We start from the raw sequence: 23,134 nt of genomic DNA on the forward strand, positions 1-23,134 counted from the left end.
CACGCACGCACGCACGCAACCACATAACACACACTGACACACAGCTGGACCTGATTAGTGCCTGTGTGTGTTATGTGGAGTTCATGTTGGAGAGTGTGTGACCATATGGCATAAAGCATCCAATTCTTACCTCACCCCCCACCTTTCGTCATGGGACTAGGCAGGAAAGACTCAACGACCAGCCAGAGTCGAACAGCAGATGTGAGTGTGTGTATGAGAGAGAGCGGTGGAATGTGTGAGTTGTAGTAAACCTCGTTTACAGCTCAAGCACACAAAGTCGACATAACTAGAACACTTAAAATTGACATGAAATCAAAATGTCATAACTTTCCTGTGATATAACTCACTTGACATCTATGATGCAACTCTTACTTTTCACAATCCAATCAAAAACCAATGCATGAAATCAAGATCCATCCTACGTTTTTTTTTCTTGTTCAATAAGCAGTTATTTTACTAACATTTACTCATTTTTAAGTAGCTTTTATTTTTATATTTTCAGTTTTCATTTTTATTTGCTTTTTAAATAATTCTATATAGTATAATTCTTTTCATTTTATATAATTATATTTAATTAAAAAAACTCATTTTTATTTTTTTTAATTTTCCATTTTAGTTGTACAGGTTGCCAAAGCAACTTTCTGATTTTAAAGTTTTTTTCAAGTTCTTCTAATATTTATATTTTATTTTATTTCAGCTTTATTAAAATTAACAGAATTTTTTTTGTGTATATATTGTTAGCTAAAACTAACAACACTGTCGACAAGCCATTTTACTTGAAAATATACACGGTCAATATGTTCAGAACTTCCATTTCTTGTAATTTTGGTACTTCAACTTATTTATTTCAGTTAGTTGTCAAGGCAATATTTATAGTTTTCATTTAAGTTCAGTCCAAGTTTTTAATCTAATATTTATATTTTATTTTACTTCAGCATTATTATTTCAATTACCTAAAATGATTTTTAATAGTTTTAGTTTTAGCTAACAATGACGACTCTCTAAAGCTGTCTGAAGTGCAAGTGTGCAAATTCGTCATAACTCAAATGTGTCTGTTTGAATCAACAAAGACAAGTACACTGTAACCGTACCAAATCGGGGGGAAAAAATAGAACACTCATTACAATCGATAAAGCTCACTGTCTGTACTGCCAGTGTGCAAAGTCAACAAAACTAGCATGCTTGGGGTGTATAGACACTGTGCTCGGGCATTTCTAGCTATTTAGGTTTTCTTAGATTTTTCACTTCCTTTGGGTTTATCATGCTAATATGCTAATACTGGGTTTATCATGCTAATATTATCATGTGTGTGACTCAAAGGGAGTCTCTGTTTGAGCTCCATTAGTCTCAACCTCACCCTGACACTACTGCTCACATTAATACACACACATTCATGTTTATGTGATGTTGATTGCATCATTTGAGTCGAGAAGTGTCAGGCCCAAAAGATCAATATTTATTGGAGCATTATGTGCTGATGTTCATACGTTAGTATATTCGTTTAGTCTGTAGGCAAGGTATCACATGTGGTTTTGGGCGTATTTGATTGTGTATTTTCTCTTCACAGGTGATCTGCATTCTGATTGGCTGCTGGCTGGTTATGGAGCATCCTTATATCAAAAAGGTATTGATTTTTCAGATGGATTAACTCGTGACTCATGCTGACCATTAATAATGCTGAGAAATAGGTGAGGAATGTTCAAACATTATTAAAGACAAGTGAACAGCCAATAATACAATGAGAACAGATAAACAAATTACAAGCAATGGAACAATCGAACAAAGATACAAATGAAATAAACAGTGCTTTTGTGACAACACAGCCTGTTTGGGCAAGTGACGATTAAATCGACTGTCCCGAGCATCTTTCACGCTGACCCCGATTTAGTTTTGTTTTGGATGTTTCTCTTAAAATTAGGTTGTTGATATTATAGAGGGATTCATAATATATCTCTGACCATGTCATTATGGGCCAATATTAACATTTTGGAAAGTATTTGTATTGTTTAGCCCAGTAATTCTCAACCAGGGAGCCTCAAGGTGATTTAAATAGTTAAAAATAGGACAAAACAAACTTTAAAAAGGCAAAAACAGTCAAATATCAAGATATTTATCCACTCAACAACTTTTTTTTCTTTGAAGAACTCGAGTTCCCACGGTCTTAAATAAACCTGGATATATGAGATTTATATTTTATCTTTATTTATATAAACATTTATTTTTGTGACCCGGCAAACTCAAATGGAAGTTGATTAAATCTTAAAATGCCATGGACATTTTTAGAATGAATATGAATTTTTCTATTTCTATAAAATATTTTTTGGAGAAGTAATGTAAGTAAAAAATATTTCGAAAAATGTATGTTCTTAATCCTTAGCCATAAAATTACAATAATGTAATTGGATAATGTACAATATATTGAATTTATTCATGTGTTGTTCCAAAGATGTACTTTTTTTTTTTTTTTCTATGGACCACAAAAGATATTTTGAATTTTTTTTTTTTTTTTTTGCCTATACAGTGAAAGTCAATGGGGTCCAATGTTGTTTGGACCACAACATTTTTTCAAAGTATCTTCTTTTGTCTTCTTCAGAAGAAAGATATCTACAGTTTGGAGTTTGGAACAACATTTCAATTGGCTCTTTATCTAATGTCATTGTTGCCTTCAGGAAACAATAGAGATATTAATGAGATAGCAGACATGTTTTTTCTTTTTTCTATGGGATCAGCCGTAGTTCTGCAGGACCCAGGGACTTTCTTGAACCCCAGTTGACGAAGCTACAGATTTAAAGCATTTGAGCGCATGAGATCTCTAATCCAGAGTGTAGCGAGTCTATAAAGGCTTCAGGTTCATCTGAGTGATTTATCATGCAGGAAATAATGTTATCACGGCACATTCCTCATGTAATATATGATCACACACACCTCCCATTGACCCAGGTGTGTGTGTGTATAAGTGAGTGACAGAGAGATTGCTCGTGTCTGCAGGGCTGATATTATCGCTTGCTGAAAAGAGAGATAGATCAAGAGGAAATTGAGCCATTTAAATCCCAGGAGCGCTTTATGATTAATTGCTGTCAGATATTAAACTGTCTCTCTCTGAAAAGATCTGGAAACCAGCCGAATAAAACACCACACACTTGTAAAAGGAAGTCATTTTTCCATTGTCTAAAAGCCAAATACCCTCTGCAATCCACCCACTACGGGTGGGCGGTATGATCCAAATCTTATATCATGTTATGAGTAATTTTATGTGACGGTAGCGGTCTGTATCAGTTTTTTTTGTTTTTATGTGTGGAAATAAATGTGTGGTTTATATATTAAATAACAATGTGGTATGTCTATTTCTGGATACTTTAGAAGCAAAAGCTCATTTGATTATTTTCTTTTATGTAAATTAAAAGACGATTATTTCTAAAAAGAATCTCAAGTCTCACATTATATGACGAAACAAAAAAATTAAATATTATGCATTGTAAATTAGATAGTTCTGACAATAAATTAGAATTTGTATCAGTCACGTTTTAGGTTATGCGATCATTATATGCATTACCTGTGATCCGCACAGTTGAACTCCATAATAATACGTCAAATTTAAACAATAAACAGTAAATTGAAATGACACATTTCTACTGTTGCGCGTAATATACTGTAAAACCTCCTGTTCCTACCACCCACAAACCCATTTTCTAGATGAAATCTAGAAATGAGTAGCTTTTGTGATGCATGTGTTCCCAAGAGCATTTATTACCTGATTTTGAGATTAGGTCAAGGTCAATTTATTTATATGAAAGTGAAAGTGACGTGACATGTGGCCAAGTATGGTGGAATTAGTGCTCTGCATTTAACCCATCCAAAGTGCACACACACAGCAGTGAACACACACACCTGGAGCAGTGGGCAGCCGTTTTTTTGCTGTGGCGCCCAGGGGCACCTCAGTCGTGGTATTGAAGGTGGGAGAGAGCGCTGTACATTCACTCCCCCCACCTACAATCCCTGCTGGTACAAGACTCGAACCCGCAACCTTTGGGTTACGAGTCCGACTCTCTAACCATTAGGCCACGACTTCCCCCATATATATATATATATATGTACATGTAAAAACAACTAGTGACTACCAAAGTGCTGTACATAAACAAATAATATAATTCCGACAGATATGATGGGGAAGCACCATTTAAAAATAAATAATAAAATCTTAAAATGGATCCTTTACTGCACCAGTAACCAGCGAAGAGATGCTAGGACCGAGGAAATACTTTCCCTTCTCCTAGAGCTAGTCAGTAACCTCGCGGCTGCGTCTGACCCAACTGCAAGTGATACAACGATGAATGGTTGAGACCCATAAAGTGCATTGCAATAATCTAGTCTAGAAGAGATAAAGGCATGGATAACTGTCTCCAAATCCTTAAATGAGAGCATAGGGTTTAATTGGCTATTTGCCTTAATTGGAAAAAGCTGCTCTTCACCACAGCACTTATCTGTTTGCCAAAATTCAGATCTGTGTCAAAAATAATTTTTTTAGCAAAGAAAAAAAAAAAAATGTATTTTTTTTTTTTTTTTTTTTTTTTAAATAAAGATTAAAAAAGATAAATATAGATAAAGAATAGAATTAAAATAGAATAGAAAGTGTTAGAGTTAGAGGGTCAAATAAAGGTGGAACAGATGTGTTTTTAGTCGTTTCTTGAAGATGGGTAAGGACTCAGCTGCTGGGATTGATTTGGGCAGAGCACTCCACCAGGAGGGAACAGTTAGTGAAAAAGTCTGTGAAAGTGATTTTGTGCCTCTTTGAGATGGCACAATAATACGCCGTTCACTTGCAGAATTTTTATTTTTGGGGGAAAAATTAAGACTTGTATTCAGCAAGGACATTTAATTGATCGAAAGTGACAGTAAAGGCATCTATAATGTTATGAAAGATTTAGCAGATTTCTATTTCAAATAAATGCTGTTTTTACATTATATTCATCCTAAGAGTCCTGAAAAAAATGTATCATGGTTTCCACAAAAAATATGAGGCAGCACAACTGTTTTAAACATTGATAATAATCAGAAATGTTTTCTGAGCAGCAAATCAGCATATTAGAATGATTTCTGAAGGATCATGTGACTCAAATTACAGATTACAAATTACTATTAAATTACATTTTAAAATCTATTCAACTGAAAACAGTTATTTTAAATTGAAATAATATTTCACAATATTAGTTTTTTTTTTTTTTTTTTTTTTTTACAAATAAATGCAGCCTTTGTGAGTCTTAGTAATCATAAAAGACTTTGAAAAGATTTTTAAAAAATCTCAAAGACCTCAGACTTTTGAATGGAAGTGTGTGTATTTAACACCTTAGCATCATATCGGTGAGTTTAACACAGGTAAGCACCATTCACATTTGCTGCAGAAACTGTAATCTACTTATCACATGGGACATTACACAGATGCCCTGCTGTGCTCTTATATGTTCGTGATTGGCTATTAAGATTGATTTACCTCCTTTCCGGTTTGCCACCCCCCCCCCACTCCAGTGCTCACGTCTGTGAAAGAGCTTATGCTAGTTGAGTTTCATTACTTCCTGTCTCAGTGGCTGGACTGGTGATCAATGCTGTATGTGTATGTGTGTGTCTGCTCATGTATGCACTTATAAACTTGTAAACTGCTGACGGATAACCCTCACATAACCCATTTATCTTGCATCCCTGAGCTGCTGTATCAGGGCCGGACTGGGACGCAATTTTAGGCTGGGAAATCTCACACTCATTCAAGCCACACAGAAAAAAAGGGGCCAAAATTGTACCTTTTGGGGTACAACAGCTTGACACCGTAGCAGTACACCGTACATATTACTACCTTAAAGGAGTAGTTCACTTCTAGAACAAAAAATTACAGATAATTAATGTACTCACCCCCTTGTCATCCAAGATGCTCATGTCTTTCTTTAATTAGTCGTAAATAAATAGTTTTTTGAGGAAAACATTTTAGGATTTCTCTCCATATAATGCACTTCTATGGTGCCCCTGAGTTTGAACTTCCAAAATGCAGTTTAAATGCAGCTTCAAAGGGCTCTAAACGATCCCAGTTGAGGAAGAAGGGTCTTATCTAGTGAAACGATCAGTTATTTTCTAAAACAAAGTTACAATTTATATACTTTTTAACCTCAAACGCTCGTCTTGTCTAGCTCTGCGTGAACTCTGTTTTTTCCGTTCATGACAGTTAGGGTATGTCGAAAAACTCATCTCATTTTCTCCTCCAACTTCAAAATCGTCCTAAATCGTCCTACATCGCTGTCTTGCCGTTTTATTTTTGTAAAGGTCATTTGATCTTCTTTGCATGTTCACTTTGTAAACACTAGGTCGGTACTTCTGCAGCGATGTAGGACGATTTATAGAAGTAGAAGTCCATTAAATGGAGAGAAATCCTGAAATGTTTTGCTCAAAAAACATAATTTCTTTACGACTGAAGAAAGAAAGACATGAACATCTTGGATGACAAGGGGGTGAGTACATTATCTGTACATTTTTGTTCTGGAAGTGAACTACTCTTTTAAGAGTAGTAATTCGTACTCTTAAGGTACTAATTTGTAGGCCTACCTACACTCTTAAAAATAAAGGTGCTTCACGATGCCATAGAAGAACCTTTTTGTCTAAAGGGTTCCATAAAGAACCTTCAACATCTGAAGAACCTTTCTGTTTGACAAATGGTTCTTTGTGGCGAAAGAAGGTTCTTCAGATTATAAAAAGGTAAGAAAGAGATGGTTCTTTGAAGAACCTTTGACTGAATGGTTCTTTGTGGAACCAAAAATGGTTCTTCTATGGCATCGCTTGAAGAACCTTTTGAAGCACCTTTATTTTTAAGAGTGTATTAGGGGAAAAAAAAAAGGAACAAATATGTCCTTTTAAGGGTCCTCTTCCAGTGACAAGCTGTTGTACCCCAAAAGGTGCAATTTTGGCCCCTTATTTCCTTTATATAGCCTATACATCCACAACTGGAACTGTGTCCACCTTGTTGAAAACATTCACCTCATTTAAATTTGTTAGCAAAGAATATTATTTATCTTAAAATGACTTAAATACCCTAGATTTAATAAACCTATATTTCATACAAATGTACACTACCAGTCAAAGGTTTTTGAACAGTAAGCTTTTTAATGTTTTTTTTAATGAAGTCTCTTCTGCTCACCAAGCCTGCAGCAAGAGCAGTAATATTGTGAACTATTTTTACTATTTAAAATAACTGCTTTCGATTGGAATATATATTTAAAATGTAATTTATTTCTGTGATCAAAACTGAATTTTCAACATCATTAGTAGAGTCTTCAGTGTCACATGATCCTTCAGAAATCATTCTAATATGCTGATTTGCTGTTCAAGAAACATATTTGTTGTTGTTGTTGTTGTTATTATTATCATCAATATTTAAAACAGTTGAGTACATCAGGATTCTTTGATGAATAGAAAGATCCAAAGATCAGCATTTATCTGAAATAAAAAGCTTTTGTAACATTACCCATGGACTATACCAAAAGCTTGGAGTCAGTATATAAATATAATTTTTTTTCGATGGGGTCATGTGACAATGAAGAGTAATGATGCTGAAAATTCAGCTTTGATCACAGAAATAAATTAAATTTTAATAAAAATATTTCACAATATTACTGTTTTTGCTGTATTTTGGATCAAATAAATGAAGGCTTGGTGAGCAGAAGAGACTTCTTTAAAAAACATTAAAAATCTTACTGATCAAAAAAACCTTTTGACTGGTAGTGTATTAAAACACAATTTCTAAAGTGCCTAAATGTCAAAAATTAGTAGGCTACAATATATTTGCTGAAATAGTCTAATACACTATTGAATTATTAGGCTGTTACTCATATTATTTTTATGTTGCTGTCTGCTCTAGCTCCCTCCCTGTACAATAAATTCATGTGAATATCTGTCCCTGCTAATGGCACTTTATAATCGATATTGATATCCTTTAGCACAGTATTCTGAATGATGATAATAATGGGGTGCTACTGATAGCCTAACAGATACTAGCAGTTTAATACTCATAAAACAAATCTATCTAGCGTATTTACAGATGAAACTGACCTGCACTTTTGTGGGAAGTCGTGGCCTAATGGTTAGAGAGTTGGACTTGTAACCCAAAGGTTGCGGGTTCGAGTCTCGTAGGTCTCTCTCCCACCTTCAATACCACAACTGATGTGCCCTTGAGCAAGGCACCGAACCCCCAACTGCTCCCCGGGCTGTGGCTGCCCAATGGCTGCCCACTGCTCCGGGTGTGTGTTCACGGTGTGTGTGTTCACTGCTGTGTGTGTGTGTGTGTGTGTGTGTGCACTAAGGATGGGTTAAATGCAAAGCACTAATTCCTAGTATGGGTAACCATACTTGGCCACATGTCACGTCACTTTGAAGAACAATAGACGAGAATCCATTGTAGCCCTGAACAGGTCAGTGATGTTGCTACATTTCACTGCTGCTTCTGGCCACTTCCTCTCTTTCATCGAGTCTCGCGCATCGGTTCTGTTCGGAACCGTTTGACGGAAGCGTGGAACACGTGAATAGGAATATAGTATATTCCTATAGCGCAGCGTTGCCAGTCAAGACTAACCGATTTATTATTGAATGAAAAAATCGAAAATGATCACTTTGGTACATTGAGAAGGCATAAATATAAAATATTAATATTAATAACAATGATAATAACAAAAAAAAAAATAAAATCAGCCGCCAGGCCACTGGGAATTCTCCCGGTGCTCCCGATGGCCAGTGCTGTATATATCCATTTCACATGCACACCCGCTCGCTTGTGTGTCATACAGGGAAACTGGTGCTGCTGCCTCCATCCGATAAAGTTTCAGCATCTCTTTTGTCTCCTTCAGGCTCATTGTGTTCTCATTCAAATGTGGTGTGATTATGAGGGGGAATGGTGAAAATACAGGCGAAAACCCATGTGACAGGCGGATCAGTCTGTAAATGCAATAATGTGCACGTTTCATGCTTATAACTGGTCAAAAATCGGTCTAAATGGGTCAAAATGGTCAGGTTAAGAATTAAAGACTGTAAATCTGCTATGAATATAACTGGTTTAATGCAAGTTAAGTTCAATAGACAGTATTTGCCTTGTTTTCTTTATTAACAAAAAAAAATCAAGGTTAGGGCAAGAAATTTACAAAGGAAATGAATGGGGCTAATTTTTGGACGATAAAACAGCTTAATTTTATAAAAGCACATTATTTTTATACATTACATTTTTTTCAGTTAAAACTTCTGTATATGAATTTGAAAAGCTGTTTATGTAATCATTTTTACTGTCTTGCTATTAATGTTTATTACATTACACTGTCAAACAAAGTTGTAAAATTGAATATAACCATGTTACGTTAGTATTGTTTATATACTATTATGATTTTTATTAATAGTTTTAATTAGCTTTTATTTTGATATTTTCAGTTTTTATTTTAAATTTGGTTTAAGTTGTAGTACTTTTATTATGTGCTTTTGTCAGTTTAATTTTTTTATATTTCTATATAGCTTTATTTTATTTAAGTTTTTTTGTCATTTTTATTTTTTATTTCTATTTCTATATAGCTTTAATGAATCCCCCTCCCCTCCCGTTTTTAGTTTTATTTTAGTTTTGTTTATAAGTACTTCTACTTAAACTTATTTCATTTAGTTGCCATACTTTTGAAACAGTGATTATTTGGCCTTGTTCATTTTTATTGCAAGTGTCTTTTTTTCTTTTTTTCTTTTTAAGAATATAATTTTTTGTGGTAATGAACTCTGAATATTCTTTAATATTTTTATAAAAATAAGTGCTCATTTAATAAGTGTCTAATTTGCGACAAGACATATTGTTTTGCTATTTTAAGTCAATAAGTAAATATAAGATACATGTCAGAGAGTGAACAAACATCTGATTATGCTTTTCTGTTTGGCTGATTTAGCATTTTTGCCATCCTGCTCTTCAGATAGATGAACCCATTTCAGTGTACTAGTTTGTAGTGTGTAATAGGCTGATATATTAGAGGTGTTGTGAAGCTTTGCTGATGGCTTCTATTGTTCTGAAGTATCTACCCGAACAATAGCAGCTTTCAACAGAGCGAATGTTGTTCTGTGTGTGTTAAAGCTCAGTGTGAAAGAAGAGATGTGAGTATAATCCTTCAGTGAGTCGCGCTGAAATAGAGACGTCTGCGAGACACACACTCTTCGGGACTTCTGAGGGAATCCTTGGAGTTTTCAAGGTAACCGTTGTTGTGGTGCTAAGTATTAGAGCGTGTCATCAGACGGATTCGGAGTCTGAAGTGTGTCTGATTGAGGCGCTATCAGATTCACCTTGCTCTCAGGATGGTTTATCTGGAGATGTGGTCTTGTGGTGAACCGTCGGGAGCTGTTGAGCTGTCTTACGGTTTGGACAGGTTTGCTGTGATTTAGCTTTCCGTGCCAGCCGTCCTTCTCAATGAGGGTCTTTGTGCCGTGCTGCTAATTTCAGCTCCGGAATATTTTACCCAACTGCCAAACGGGACGGCCGTAAAAGCCAGTGCACTGTGAAGTCTTTCCCCTGTGGTTCAGCATGGCTGAAGTGTGTGTCTGTGTGTTTGTGTGTTTCCCTTTTCCTCTAGAGTGTTAACAGACACACCTTGTTCTGTGCTGTGTATTGTTTTGCGATTAAACTTGGCGGACAATAAAATAGGCCAAAAAATTCCCACAGACGTTGAAATACATGGCTGATTCGCTGCACTATTCAGAGCTGCAGGTTTGCACAGTAACAGCTGGCTGAGTCATGAGTAGAGGATTGTGGGTAATTGCGAAATGGAGGATGTGCACCTGTTTGAAGCGCTCGCCACTAAAAAGCATCAGAAAATGACATGAATTGGAAGATTTGCATCGTCTTTTCTTTTGTCAAATTCTCTATCGATACAAACAAACACATAAAGGGATGCCAAGTGTCTTTTTCATGCTTCATTTGCATTTCCATCATTCATACATGTCATATTAAAGACACATCTATTATACAGTGATCACTGATCTATAATAAAGAACATTTACAAATAGAGAGTCATTTATATAGATCGGGGACAATGACGCCAAAAATATTAGGACAATTAGGTCACGCTTAAAACTGAATGCTTTTTTTTTTTTTTTTAAAGAAAGGGTCATTTATTAAAAAGTTGTTATGATATTTAGTATTAAAACAGGTGTAATGCAATTTTTAAAAGGATATTAGGATATATTGTATCAAAGCAAGAGTAATTTTTTTATATTTTTGTTTCAAAGCAGGTGTCATTTTAAAAAATATATATTAATGATATTGCGTATCAAATCAAAAGGGATGCCAAGGGGCTTTTTCATGCTTCATTTGCATTTCCATCATTCATACGTGTCATATTAAAGACACATCTATTATACAGTGATCACTGATCTATAATAAAGAACATTTACAAATAGAGAGTCATTTATATAGATCGGGGACAATGACGCCAAAAATATTAGGACAATTAGGTCACGCTTAAAACTGAATGCTTTTTTTTTTTTTTAAAGCAAGGGTCATTTATTAAAAAGTTGTTATGATATTTAGTATTAAAACAGGTGTAATGCAATTTTTAAAAGGATATTAGGATATATTGTATCAAAGCAAGAGTAATTTTTTTATATTTTTGTTTCAAAGCAGGTGTCATTTTAAAAAATATATATTAATGATATTGCGTATCAAATCATGTGTCATTTATTTAAAAAAACCATTTGTATCAAAATGTTTTACAGTATTTGTATTTGTTTTTTTTATATCAAAGCAAATGTAATTTATCATTAAAATATATTATGGTGCTTTGTATCAAATTAGGTGTCTTTTAAAAAAGCATATATTTGTATCAAAGCAGATATCATTTTTTTAAATAAAAAGCATGTATTATGATATTTTGAATCAAATCAAGTGTCATTTATTTGGAAAAATATATATTTATTTTATTTTATTTTTATTTTCTTTTATTAGTAGTAATTTTTTTTTAATGCAATGACATTAAGTGTTCAAATACTTTATGATGCCAAATGTTTTCACTGATAAACAGCATTAAATTCAGTGTCTGAGAGACGAACAAAGCTGTGAATGTGCAAAAAATATTTGTTTTTGCCCTACACGTTATAACCCATGTTGAATTAGCACTAATTTAAACACCACCCACCCTCTCTCTCTCTCTATCTTAGTATGAAAGGGATGTCTTTCACATCCCTTTCACAATTACATTGACTGACTTGTGACTGGTGCTGATGTGGCTCTGTCTGATGTCTTGTGTTTCGCATTAGATGTTTTCTGTATCTGATTGGTGGAAAAATGCAGTGACATGACATCAGAAATCAACAGCATCAGGCAGCTAATAATCAGCCAATAACCCTTTAACGGTTTTCTCAGTTGATTGGTGCACCATACTTTGGTAGCAGATTTTGCTCGTTTTCTGAACCATGATACTCAAATCTCCAACCTTTAAGCAGTCTCTAGATGTGACCAGTTTTCCTGTTTTATTGTCCATTGATCAAACGATACAGCACGTTATACGCTAAAGTTTAATATTTGTTCAAATCGTGTTGCTTGCCTTTGTAAAACATATTATTATGTGTGTTCCTACAGATTTCCATCGCTCAGGGTTGGATGGTTTGTGGGAGCTAATGCATGGGGGACAGCGATACGTGTGCAGGTAAACACAGTCACACACACGCCAAAGCTTTACCTTACATATATGTCCACTGCTGGTCGAGACCCCGCTGTTACCGGTAATGTTTATACCTCCGTAACGCGATCAACACGGAAGCTTTAGGTACACCATAACCTATATGTGCGCAAACAAGCTCCGTATTAGCAGAACGAGCGGGCAGGAGTCTCATATCTGTAGAGAGGAAGAGAGGTTAGAGGTCATGCTCGGGGGGCCGCGAGCTGGTTTCATGTTTCAGGTGAGTGTACAGACAACAGACAGACAACACTACACACATGATACCACTCTGAATGCCAGGCTGTGGAGGCCAGATAAAGACGGTAGTGTGAACGGGAGAGAGAGGGTCGACTGTGGTGAGGTCTCCGCATGATATGAGATCTGCGTCTCGTAGTCAGTGACATGGACGCTCTATATTTGGGAGCTGAAGCACGACTGCTGACCCCTAGATCTACTCCACCACCTGCTCACACACACACACACACACACACACACACACACAGGGGTTGCGTGTCTTTGGAAACAGAGCACAACAGTCGGGTTCTGGATGTAAAATCTCATTAATTTCCCTCATTGATGAAGTGATTTGGGATGGTAATGTATAAACGTTTCATGACAGATTTGTTGTGAGCATCTGAGATTAAGGGATGAAGATACCTCTGTAGAAACTCCCAAGAGTCAGTCTTATTGGGCTTTTCATCTGCTCATTTATTTGTATATATATAAATATATATATAGAGAGAGAGAGAGAGAGATTTTTTTTTAAAGAAATTAAGACTTGATTGATCAAAAGTGACAGTTTAGAATTTGACAAAAGATTTCTATTTCGAATAAATGCTGTTCTTTGAACTTTCTATTCAAAGACTCCTAAAAACAATTTATCACATTTTCTACAAAAAATATAAATCAGAACAACTGTTTCCAACATTGATAATAATCAGAAATGTTTATTGAGCAGCAAATCATTATATTAGAGTGATTTCTGAAGGATCATGTGACACTGAAGACTGTAGTAAGGATGCTGAAAATTCAGCTTTGCATCACAGGAATAAATTACACTTTAAAATATATTAACATAGAAAACTGTTATTTGAAATTGTAAAAATATTTCACAATATTTCAGTTTTTACTGTATTTTTGATCAAATAAATGCAGCCGTGGTGAGCAAGAGATTTTAGAAAACATTAAACCCCAAACCTTTGAACTGTAGTGTCTACATATATATATATTGTATATGTGTGTGCATATATATACACTATAATTTACAATAATCAGTAATTCTATCAGTAGTTTTATTTTGTACTGCTTGAATCAATTACATTATTCGCAATGTTTCATGGGATGCAAATTCCTTGCCTATAAAATAGGTACACAAAAGTGCAGTCTTGTATCTTTGTTTTAATAAATCCACAAGGAAACTCTAGATCCAGCAGAAAATCCAACAGAGCAAAGCAAAAGCAAATCCACAAACTAGTAACCGGCAAAGGACTGAACAGAACAGGGAGAACTTATATAGATACTAAACGAGGGAACTAATGAGATGATTAATGAACACAGGTGAACTGAATGAACTAATCAAAGGAGAGACAGAAACTAGGTCAAAGTCAAAATGGGCATGACTAAAACTAAAACTAAAATGAAAACACAACAAAAGAAGTCTGTAACTGTGACAGTATGCTAATACGCTGTTGCAATTATGGCCAATGTCCCAAAACTTTATTCGCAATGTGTTTGCTGTTTGCAACACATTTATATTTTGTTAGAATATATGACTACTTTTGAATGAGATACTTTTTTTTGGTAGTATTATGGTAGGGACTGCATCTAACTAGCAGGGGCTAAGCAGACATTTAAGAAGTGTGCACAAAATGTATAAATTCCCAGGCTGCTACAGTGAACACCTGTGAGTGGCTTCAAGTTTTTCAGTCACAGTTTTGCTTGAAGCATTTAGCAGCAAGTAAATCCGTTATCATACAATCTCAATTCCTTTTTCCACACCTGTATATGGTACAATCTATTTCAGATAAACCCACCTCTAAATGACATGTAAAGACAAAACAAATGTGGTACATTTACATATCACTCAAACAATCTCTTCCTGTCTAAGTGGGCGGTTTGTGTCCAGACTAAGCTGACCGATATCCACACACATGCATGCTTCAGTTCCTCATCCTTTCTCCTCTTGGTCTCTTTGCTCCGTTCATATCTTTATTTTCTTCCGGGTGGGATATTATATGTTTTCAGAGGTAGTCGACTTTTTCACAGTGCTCTGACTGACTGATCCTAAAACAGAGGTCGAAGGTCATGTTCAGAGGTCCTGACCTCCAGTGGATTGCCTGTGTAGGAGTTGTTATCAGGATCCATTTGCATTTTTTTTTTCTGAGACGTGCAGTTGTAAAAACAGTTTTAATGGTTTTATGTCCAGACTGAAACATTTTGTGAGTATGTGTTTGTCATTATGTGATTTACTTAATTTATTTTATGAATTGGGTGCCTAAATGACATTATAAGTGGCTACAATTAATTCTTAGTGAATTCCCCATTGTTCACGATATTTTTTTACTTACCAGCCGATATTTTTTTGCTTACCAGTATTAATGTTATTAAACATTAAACATTATTTGCCCTATTTTTACATTTAGATCACTTTTGCCACTAATAATGTAATAAAAAAGTTAAATGCATAAGATAATGTTTAGAATGAAAACAATTAATACAATTGTAATACAGTATTTTAATGTTTTAATTTATCAGCCATTTATCAGATATTAAATTTATCAGCTATTTATTAAATTTATTGACCATTTATCACTTTTCTACATAAGCTTATTTGTGCCAGTTTATAGCTTTCGATTCTCAGAATTGTGAGATATAAATTCAGAATGGCAAGATATAAAGTCGTAATTCTGAGAAGAAAAGTCAGATTGTAAAATATAATCTCGCTATTGTGAAGAAAAAAAGTTAGAATTGAGATATAAAGTCGCAATTACCTCTTTTTATTGTTTATGCCGTGCTGAAAAATAAAATCTGAATTGTGACATGTTAAGTGTAAAAACATTTCAAAAATGCAAGATGTAAATTCAGAATTCTAAGAAAAAAGTCAGAATTGGGAGATGTAAACTTGCAGTTAATGAGTTTATAACTTGCAATACTGAGTTAAAAAGTCACAATTAGCCTTTTCCATTTATTATTATGTGGCCAAAATAAGCTTCCATAGTTTTCAGCCATATCAAGAAATGATTGGGTTATTGAAATTGGCCAAATTTTTAATAGTGGTGCAGCCTTACCATCCATACCAGCTCATCATGAACAAAGCTTTTTCAGGGTTCGAACCTGTAACATAGGGCTGGGCGGTATGATGGTATCGTTACCGCAGTATAAAGTGTCTATAGAGATTTTGCTATATTGTGTATTCTGCGGTATGCAAATATATCTGCGTAACATAGTACTACTTAAAAGTTATAACTACTTTTGAGTGACAAGGAAACATGCATGAATGAGAAAATAAAAAGTGGGATGCACTTGATAGAGTTATTAAGTGCAATAAGCAGTGAAAAATAACTCAATGCTGTGCTCGCGCTGACTGACACACACACACACACACACACACACACACAGAAAGCGCCTCTCTCAGACAGCATGCGATCGTGAATTTGGGACATGCATGATGTTTAATAAAGTTGTTAATCGCAATAAGCAATCCGCTGCTCGCGCTGACTGACACACACACACACACACACACACACACACACACCCAGAAAGCGCCTCTCTCAGACAGCATGCGATCGTGAATTTGGGACATGCATGATGTTTAATAAAGTTGTTAATCGCAATAAGCAATCCGCTGCTCGCGCTGACTGACACACACACACACAGAAATACCCTCTCTCAGACAGCATGCGATCGCAAAAACAGATCAGAAATCAAAATGGTCAAATATGCACACAGTTATGTCAAAATGCCAGTTAAACAGTTGGCATAAACAGTTGAAAACCGGATGTGTATCAGTATATTGGATCCGTGCAGTTGGTCTTAAAGGGACAGCAGTCTAATTTACAGTACCTGCTGCTGTCTGTCATTATTTATGTTAATCACTCACTGCACTTGACTGAATCACTTTTGGATCTTTAATAAGAATCAGTTCATGTTTGATTGATACAGTGAAGACTATGGAGTGTTTTATTTATACACTTTATTAAATGTCTGTAATATTTCTTACTACATGTTAAATAAACCTACTGTAGCCTACTGTAACTGAATAAATTAAAAGTGTATTTTATATTTATTTGTTCTATTGTCTTTGTAATTTGCTTCTTTTTCTTATTTTTAATAACAAAAACATAGCTATATCGAGATATATATCGTTATTGTGAAAAAAATTCTCATACTATGAAATAAGATTTTGGTCAATATCGCCCACCACTGCTGTAACCTTTCAGTTACCATCTTGATCTTTAACCGCTATACCACCCATCCAGAAATATTCATGACAACTTTTAGCACTTTCCAAATGTCAAACATTTGCCCTTTAAACTCGAAGATGAGGAGAAATCAAAAATAGATCAAATAGTTATGTGTAATTGCCATCACTTCCTCTCGCCTTGTTGTCTGTCTCTTTATCACGTTTTTTTGCCCTCTGTGACCCTTTGCTTTTGTCTCGTTCAATCTTTTCTTCTAATTGACACCTTGTTAGGGAATTCCTAATTGGAGGGATGAGCCAGGTGGCAGCGGAGCCGCTATTGCCCTCGTTAGTTTGTGAATGTGTGTGTGGGTTTGTCTTTGCTTAAGCAGAATAGATGTGGAGCAGCCTACATGTGCTGATTATGTTCCATTCACCTATGTTGAACTCTAACACATTCCCCTCACAGTCCACCGACGCGCACACACACACACACACACACACACACACACACTCACTCTGCCTCGCTATCTGTGTGCCGCTGACCATTTCCATTGATCATAGGCACCTCGTTAGTTTGTGAATGTGTGTGTGGGTTTGTCTTTGCTTAAGCAGAATAGATGTGGAGCAGCCTACATGTGCTGATTATGTTCCATTCACCTATGTTGAACTCTAACACATTCCCCTCACAGTCCACCGACGCACACACACACACACACACACACACACACTCACTCTGCCTCGCTATCTGTGTGCCGCTGACCATTTCCATTGATCATAGGCAATAAGAAAATTAAAAACAACATCCATTTAATGCAATTAAACACTTTTATGATACATTTTGATTATACACTTTGATTGTTTTCATGCAAAAATTGTAATTCTGTCATTATTTACTCCCTCAAACAGTAGTGTGCTACACTGTTGTCACATGTACTCAAAATGTGCATTCAAAATTCTTTTTAAATTGAATCCTATTTCATGTAAAAATGTCTTCATATCTTGCAGCTTTTGCAATTAAAACATTAAACATTAAAGGTCAAGTGCATTGCATTGTGGAATACTGTATTTCTAATATTCCTGCAGTTTGCTTTGTGCTTGTTTACATTATGGTAAATGTTATAGGAGTGTGTGTATACAGTCCACAGTATACATTCTGTAAAAAGTAGTATAGTAGTATTCCATTCCCAACCAAAAAAAGTTAAAATGAATGATTCACTCACAAATTACATCACTAGTTGAATTATGTTGCCTTATGTTTTCATAGCCTATTCATAGTTGTGAATTCAGTGGTTCACTGCTAAAACGCGGTGCAGGATACACTGGTGTATGTTGTGTGTGTGTGATGGTATGTGACCAAACGGATGATCTCAAGCAGGTGTGGGGTCGCTCAGTCTCTTCAGGTCATTACACTGACCTCTGACCTTTCTCTTGAACTCAAAATGTGCATTCAAATTTTTTTTAAATTGAATCCTATTTCATGTAAAAATGTCTTCATATCTTGCAGCTTTTGCAATTAAAACATTAAACATTAAAGGTCAAGTGCATTGCATTGTGGAATACTGTATTTCTAATATTCCTGCAGTTTGCTTTGTGCTTGTTTACATTATGGTAAATGTTATAGGAGTGTGTGTATACAGTCCACAGTATACATTCTGTAAAAAGTAGTATAGTAGTATTCCATTCCCAACCAAAAAAAGTTAAAATGAATGATTCACTCACAAATTACATCACTAGTTGAATTATGTTGCCTTATGTTTTCATAGCCTATTCATAGTTGTGAATTCAGTGGTTCACTGCTAAAACGCGGTGCAGGATACACTGGTGTATGTTGTGTGTGTGTGATGGTATGTGACCAAACGGATGATCTCAAGCAGGTGTGGGGTCGCTCAGTCTCTTCAGGTCATTACACTGACCTCTGACCTTTCTCTTGCAAACCCTAACCGGTGAGGTATTCTGTCTCTCACACAAATACAAGATCTGTTCCAAAACATATTCACCTGTATAATATGACTTTACACACACTAAACAGTCTAAATCAAATTAATCATTAAATTATAGTTATATAAAATCAACCTTTCCTTAGAAATTTGACCGATATATCTACAGTATCTCTGATTACTGCCTTGAAATGCCTCCAGCATTGGCAGCCACTGGGTTTGGAAACATAGCCGTTGTCTGAGCCGTTGTCCAGGCTTAAACTGTTTATGCTTTTATTAGTTTCAGTGCTATTATCAGTGCTATTTAGGTGAGCACTGTATTCGAAAGCATGCGTGTGTTGTTCAGACAGCTGAAGGTCTATTTTTGCTGCTGATTCTTACACCTCCACATTTGGACGATCAACACTTCGCTTTATGACACACACCACATAATGGCAGCGACAACACACTCACCTCTCCTAATAGCATCAAAACACACACTCACACCAACCGAAAGCTGACAAACGCTCCTTTAACAGACTAACGCATCCCTCCTGTCAGCTGTGAAAACAGGAGCAAACATTTGGAAGATGAGTTTGTAGCGTGGGCCGGGTAACAGATGGAATGGATTGGTATGAGACTCCTCGTGTTAGTCAGGGTGCCGCTGCCATTATGGCTTTAGTGGGGAATGTGTGTTTGCTGATTTAATGCATTGGATTTGTCATTTGAGCATCACAAACAGTCATAAAATAAGTGAAAACACTGTAGTTCTGTACAAAGCTGCTTACCTAGAGAGCATTTTAAAGCAACATGAAATGGTGTTCACAAACTATTTTGCTTCTGTATTGTGATGCATTTCCAAGTCAAATAGGATGTTCAACAAAATAATGTAGGGTGGGGCTTGGTTTAGTCTGAAGGGAATGATTGCATTGAGAAAAGTGGTTATAGGGGAATTATTGCAATATTTATAGGAGTTTTTAAACTTTAATGAACAATTACAAAGACATTTTTACTTTGTAATGGCATGCACCAGTGAAATGAAAATGTGAAGTAAACATGAAATTAGTAAGCAGACTGTTCCAAAACCTCATTTACTTGCCATATTGGATACCTTGGTTACTTGGCAAACCCAGAATGCATTGCAAGTTGACAGAAATGTTGTCTTGTCTAATAAATTTCATTCAGTATTGATTGATAAAGATAATTTGATTATGAACTATTTTGAAGACATTTTCCTGTGTGCATTGCATTTTTTTTTTAGTTTGGCAACATGCTAACATACATTAGTTGTAACAACTTGAAAAAATTCTGTTTGTGATTGACTTAAAATTATTAACTTTAGTTAAGTTGGAAATGTAAGTTATCTCAACAATTTTTAAGTTGAAACAACACATTATTACTTAATTTAGTGTTGAATTTTAATTTGTGATAACTAATCGCAGCAATAATTGTTTTTACTGAGTACAAATATCTAAAATTATTCAAACACTAAGGCCCAATCCCAATTCTATTTTATACCCCTTCCCCTTCCCCTACCCCTCCGCCTACCCCTTTCCCTTGTCCCTTGAAACAGAGTGTCAAGGGGTAGGGGTGAAAATATTCCCCTAAGAATTGGGACACCACTACTATGCCGTCACACGTCATCATACGTCGTCTAGTTCCTGCATTACACACACATACTGGTGTGAATCAGAGCTTTTAATTACCGTTCTATATTTCTGCGTTGCTTACTGACACACACACACACACACATGTAGAATTGGGGTTGGGCCTTAGTCTTAATACCTAACTTTCAAAATTAATTGAGTTTTTGACTTGCGTAAGAAAATGATCTGCAGAGAATGGCTTAAGAAAAATAGAAAAAAGACAAATCTTGTTTTCCATTTGAATTAAGTAAATGTTTCTGTCCACATCTGCAGATATTTGTTTTTAAGTTTTAAAGACTTAAGTTTTAAGACTTAATGTACTGTATTGATTTAAGTATGTTTAGATATTTGTACTGGAAAACAAAACAAGACAAGTTCAAGTAAGAAAATCATTTTCTTGCAGTGTTTTCACAATCTGAATGTTTCTGGAGTGAGTTTGGTTGTAGCTTCAGTAAATATCGGAACTCTGTGTACAGAACAGGGTCAAGTGTTTAGAGAAGGAGTGACAACCGTATTTAACAGAGGTGAGTATTTGGCCTATGTAGGTAGGAACAAAGCTTGCGTGTTTTTGTCTTTACTTTAAAAGGCTCAGCTTCATTTGGACTGAGTTTGATATGGGTTAAAGGTCAACCTAGTACAAATTGGAAGAAGAGTCAAAGGTCAAAGCTTAAAGATGACCACCATCGCTGCTCATTATGTTTGGGAGAAGTGTGTGTGTGTGTGTGAGTGTGTTTTACAGATTTACTGGTTGATTGGTTATCCAGAAGCCTCAGTAAGAGGGAGCGCTGTTCATTTGACCTCTTTTTCTCTTGTTTGCTTGTTTATTAGTTTTAGTCAGTGGCGGCTCGTGGGTTTTAAAATAGAGGAGGCACACTAATTGTATTGGTCTGGGATCCCTGCCAATTATTATTATTATTTGCTTAACCACCTTAAAATGGCTTTTTGGTTGCTTTTAGTCAGAAAACGTAAAGAAAATGACATACATACAGCAAGATAATATAATTTCACTTACCTGGACTATCACTTGAAGCAAACATCCATCCCTTCTTAAAAGACTGTGTTAAACGAGAGCTGCCTGTTGCGCCATTTAATTAAGCCGACTGCTGTAGCCTATATCCAGCTTAGGCTGTTTTCCCTAAATTTGTATACTGTTTGAATGACAGCTTGGTAAATCTGTTGGCAATCAAATATTCAATATCACTACTCATCATAAGTACTTGGTACATTATCAGCGCAGCGGGAGACGTTCAAACTAATATCATGTAATTTAGTCTCTTTGATGATTGGTTGATATCAGAAGGGAGGCTAGCCTCCCTTGCAAGGGTTCTTTTCTCAACACTCCTCAGCACTGGAAGTGAACACTCGATGCTGATTGGCTAATTTTTTTTACCAACGGAGGCACGAGAGCTCATCTCTTCCCCGGCCTCCCCCTCCCCTTCTCTATCATTAGCGGTTGCAATTACATCAGCAGATTCGGCACATTCACGATGATACTATGATACTGTAGTGTTTTTGTTGTTGTAGTAAGTAGGGCTGCACGATTATGACAAAAATCATAATTGTCGATTATTCCCTTGAAATTGTAATTGCGATTATTAATTACAATTATCACAATTTACATTGAATGATGTTTATACCATTGTTTGATGCAACTGCATGCTGTATTTTTATATGAAAATTAGCTGAAACCACTCTAACTGAAAAATGTTGTGCTTTTCTATAGTATTAAGCCTCAAATGTCAACTATACTTCGGATTGGTTTCTTCTTTAAATGATAAAAAAGTAAAAATTTGAATTGTATTATAATGTTATACTAAAACTAAAATTAAAATAATGGGAAAAACCCTACCCTAAAGATAACATGTAGAAAGAAAAAAACGCATCTTAAGCACGCAGAATAACATAAGTGGACTTTGAACGATAAATTGCCGCTTTGAACGATTACGTAATTGTGGCATCCATAATTGTAATCGCGATTAGAAACTCGATTAATTGTGCAGCCCTAGTAGTAAGAATTACGTTGCTGTGTGTTTTATGCTGAAAATGTCAACAATTGTGATGGTTTTTTAAATTTTTATTTAGTTTTTAAATGTAATGAATTATTATTTTTTTTTTTGCATTGCGCTGTCTGATGTTGCTGTGTGTTTTATGCTAAAAATGTCAACAATTGTGATGGTTTTTTATTTTTATTTTGTTTTTAAATGTAATGAATTATTATTTTTTTTTTTGCATTGCGCTGTCTGAAATAGCATACTATCCTACTACTCATACTATTTTTGAAGTACGCACAGTATGCATTAGTGTTATTTTAGTATCGTTTATTTATTTATGTATTTAATCAGTGACAATACACATTAATAATGCATACAAATCAATGTAAAATGTCCCAGATTTCGCCAATAGTGTTTTCATAGTACAGGTTTTGCTAATATTTTGAATTAAGTTTTATTTTTACATTTTCTGTTTTCACTT

General features: G+C 35.3%; 1 protein-coding gene across 1 annotated transcript in view; it reads left to right on the plus strand.

Annotated features, from left to right (window-relative positions):
* Window positions 1–23,134, plus strand: part of LOC107564364 (bone morphogenetic protein receptor type-1B-like) — a 61,473-nt gene that overhangs the window by 3,680 nt on the left and 34,659 nt on the right. Inside the window, exons 2-3 of the mRNA XM_016249424.1 lie at window positions 1,568–1,624; window positions 12,620–12,686. The gene's annotated coding sequence lies outside the window, so the exon portion shown is untranslated. The remainder of the gene's footprint in view (window positions 1–1,567; window positions 1,625–12,619; window positions 12,687–23,134) is intronic.

This window comes from Sinocyclocheilus grahami, unplaced genomic scaffold, assembly GCF_001515645.1.
Source record: "Sinocyclocheilus grahami isolate Dianchi unplaced genomic scaffold, SAMN03320097.WGS_v1.1 scaffold926.1, whole genome shotgun sequence".
Taxonomy (NCBI): Eukaryota; Metazoa; Chordata; class Actinopteri; order Cypriniformes; family Cyprinidae; genus Sinocyclocheilus; species Sinocyclocheilus grahami.